The sequence below is a fragment of the Callorhinus ursinus genome, unplaced genomic scaffold, assembly GCF_003265705.2.
Source record: "Callorhinus ursinus isolate GAN/ISIS: 27379988/994484 unplaced genomic scaffold, GSC_fseal_2.0 scaffold32, whole genome shotgun sequence".
NCBI lineage: Eukaryota > Metazoa > Chordata > Mammalia > Carnivora > Otariidae > Callorhinus > Callorhinus ursinus.
Genome location: NW_027397094.1, coordinates 9,558,496 through 9,562,436, shown reverse-complemented (window position 1 = coordinate 9,562,436; position 3,941 = coordinate 9,558,496).

Genomic DNA, 3,941 nt, shown 5'->3' with positions numbered 1-3,941 from the left:
TCGAGCCCCACGTCAGTCTTCTGGCTCAGCATGGAGCCCACTTCTCCCTCTCCCTCTGCCTCTCTCTGCTCATGCTCTCTCTCTCTCTCTGTATCTCTGTGTCTGAAATGAATAAATAAAATCTTTAAAAAAATAAATAAATAACATAAAATAAAAAAATAAAAATAAAACAGTAAGAAAAAAACTTCTGGAGATTTAGAAGGTGGGAGGGGGTTTGACAAGAAAAAAATGTCTTTTCTGCAAGTTTACGTCTATCTTTTGAAAATTTTGTCACATTAAAACTGAGTAAACAGGTTTTTCTTATGATTCAAATGGAGAAGGGTACAAAAGACATTTACTCATCTGGTAACACCAAGAAAAATCCAGAAAAAATAAAACATTCTTATGAATAGGACTGTCAAAAGCAGTGGACACACACAAAAACAATTCTTGATAAACTGGTTTCCAGAGAGAAGAGACTTTCATAGGTAATCAGCTACTTAAGGCAACCTTAGTGGGCTAAGAGAAGCCTTGCAAAAGACAAAGAGACAGATGGGCCACTGGCAAAGGAAAGGACAGGCAGTAATGGATTAGAGTCTGAAATATTTTTTTGTACAGCATTACAATTATTCTCCCCTACAACCATGTCTGAATTTTGCTAAGAAAAAAAGCAAGTAACTTGAGATTGTAAAGCAAAATGAACTCACACTAGCTTGGCGTCTTTAAAGCTGCCGCCAGGGGGCGCCCGGGTGGCTCAGTCGTTAAGCGTCTGCTTTCGGCTCAGGTCATGATCCCAGGGTCCTGGGATCGAGTCCCACATCAGACTCCCTCCTCGGTAGGAAGCCTGCTTCTCCCTCTCCCACTCCCCCTGCTTGTGTTCCTGCTCTCGCTATCTTTCTCTGTCAAATAAATAAGTAAAATCTTTAAAAAAATAAAAAGTAAAAAAAAAAATAAAGCTGCCAGCAGGCCCCAAGAAAATAAAAATTTGGCGAAAATCTGTCAGATCAGGGCGCCTGGGTGGCTCAGTTGGTTAAGCGACTGCCTTCGGCTCAGGTCATGATCCTGGAGTCCCCGGATCGAGTCCCGCATCGGGCTCCCTGCTCAGCGGGGAGTCTGCTTCTCCCTCTGACCCTCTTCCCTCTCGTGCTCTCTATCTCTCTTTCTCTCTCTCTCTCAAATAAATAAATAAAATCTTTAAAAAAAAATCTGTCAGAGCATCCTCTCCCTTTATCTTGCACACATAAGAAAAAAAAATCACATTCTTTGGAAAAAATAAAAGCAAGGTAGTGGTCTACTTCAAACTCCACTATTTTTTATATGATGAAGTATGCAAAGAACACAAATATGCTAAAAAAAAAAAAGAATCACACAAAAAAATCACAAAACCAAACAAGTAACCTAGACACAGTGATATCTTCCATTATCATTTTCTATAACATGACCTTGACCCTCTTCCCATCCAAAGGTAGAATCTCTGCCCTTTCCTTGAATGTTGGCAAGCTAGTGACTCATGTTTCATGGAATGTGATGGCAGTGATGCTGCATGACTTCTAAACGTGGGACAGAAAAGGCAGGAGCTTCTGCCATGTTGCCTGAGACACTCATCTTTGGAACTCAAAGTCACTAAAGAAACAGTCTCACTACCCTGGGACTTCTGTAGTGTCAGAAGTCCACACCCCCTAGAAAGTCCACATACTGGCATTTCATCAGCAACTCTGGTGTCTGGGATATCCCAAGCCCCGTGCAATAAATGGTTTGAATCCAACCTTTAGCTAACAAGTTACAGCAATATTTGAGTCTTCACAGATGAAAAGCTAGTCCCAGGGGAGCAGATACAAGGTTCCTGACTTGATTTTCTCAAATTACTAACCCCCAGAATCCATAATCATAATAAAATGATAGTTCTAAACCATTTAACATTTTAGGATAATTTGTTACACAGCAATAACAATTGAAACAGCTGCTATACATTGCATGGGACACAGATTTCACTGGCTCCTAGAACTGAAAACAATAATTGTCAAATAAGCAACACAAATTCCAGAGGTTTCTATAATATATCATTTACAATGTCTGTTTTTTACCCCCAAATCACAAGATATGGAAAAGGGAGGAAAATGTGAACCACATATAGGTAAGAAAAGCATTGGAATAGGAATAGACATTGAATAGTTTCAGGAGATGGATTAGTTGCCAAAGTTTTCAAAGCAGCCATTATTAGTACAAATTAAAGGAAAATATGTTTGGTACTCAAACAATGCCAAAAGAAAAATGAAAATATTTTTTAAAACGTCAAAATGGATATTCAAGGACTTGTAAATATATTATCTGAAATAAGAAATTCACTAGACAAGCTGAAGAGCAGATTTGAGATGGCAGAATAAAGAATCAATGAACTTGAAGACAGATCAGTAGGAATGATCTATTTCCTCTCCCATCCTGCCTCCCCCCCCAAAAAAACAGACAGAGAATAAGACTAAATGAAGAAGAATAAAGCTTCAAAGATCTGCAGTACAATATCAAGTGGTCCAACTCATATGTCACTGGTTGGGTATACAATGCTACTTTGATTAACTATCTGGAAGTTTCTTACAAAATACACCTACTTATCTCCCTGCAAGGCAGTGCTTACGTATTAACCCAAAAGAAATTCAAACATATGCCCACAAAAAGATTTGCACAAGAATGTGCTTTGCAGCCATATTCATAATAACAAAATAATTGAAACTACAAATCTCCCTCAATGGAATTGATAAATAGTGGTATATTTATAGAATAAACTACTTAGATGTAAAAAAAAAAAAATGAATTAATGATTCGTTCAAGAGGCTAGCCAAATCTCATAATCATTGTATTGAATAAAGGAATCTCCATATAAAAATGAATGTATTATGTAATTCCATCTATGAAGTTTTAGATAGCAGAAGAAGTCTACGTGGTAAAAATTAGGATAACTGTTGGTTCTCAAGGTGAAGGGGGTTGTTTAGAATGGAACACAGGGCATTTCTGTGGTGATAACAATGCTCTATATCTTGAAAAGTGTAAGGGTAAAACAAGTGTAATTATTTGCCAAATTCATCAAATTATACACTTACGATCTCTGCATTTTATTCTATAATTTCACATGATTTTTTAATTCCAGAAATTAATGAACATTTGTCTATATTTCTTTTTGTTTATTTCTTCTTAGGAAAATTAAATTGAATGAATTATTTTTTGGTTCCATAATTCACTTTCTTTAATGATTAAAACATTGAGATCAGAAACAGTATAGGAAATCAGAGTACTTTTGAATAATCTCATTATTAGTGAATCATTTTTGTATTTGGCAAAATCTAAGTTGGAGACATTTTTATAGTTGATGTGTTTCACAAATCTTCAGTTTAAATAAGGAAGTAAAGGTCTCTGCTTGATAATGGTGTAATAGTCTATTTTAAGCCACTAATGTATTTGAAGGTAACGAAAGTAAATTTTCTTAAATAAAATCTGTATTTCTGTTTTCTGTTAATTCAGATTATTGCATTAGTTCCATAGCTCAAGTTAACAAGGTAATGCTTTTTTGATTGGTATAACAAAGATTTATTATATTTTAATTCCTACCACATTTCACTACCTCGAACCTTTTTTAGACATGTTACATAGATCTAAATAAGTAGGCATTTGTCTTAATGCGGTTTCATTTGCCGGTTCTTACATAACACAAAGTATGGGACTGAATAAAAAGTGGAGGTAACACTAAATGTAAGATGACCAAAGATGTTGGTAATTTGAAGTACATGGATAGGGAGGGATCCGTGTACTATGAAAGTGTAGCCCTCAACAATATTTTCTTTTCCACTCTCTTTCACTTTTAACTTGGAGATAACTTTTTTTTAAAAAGAAGGAAACTCAGGGCCCCTGGGTGACATAGTCAGTTAAGCGTGTGACTCTTGATTTTGGTTCAGGTCATGATCTCAGGGTCT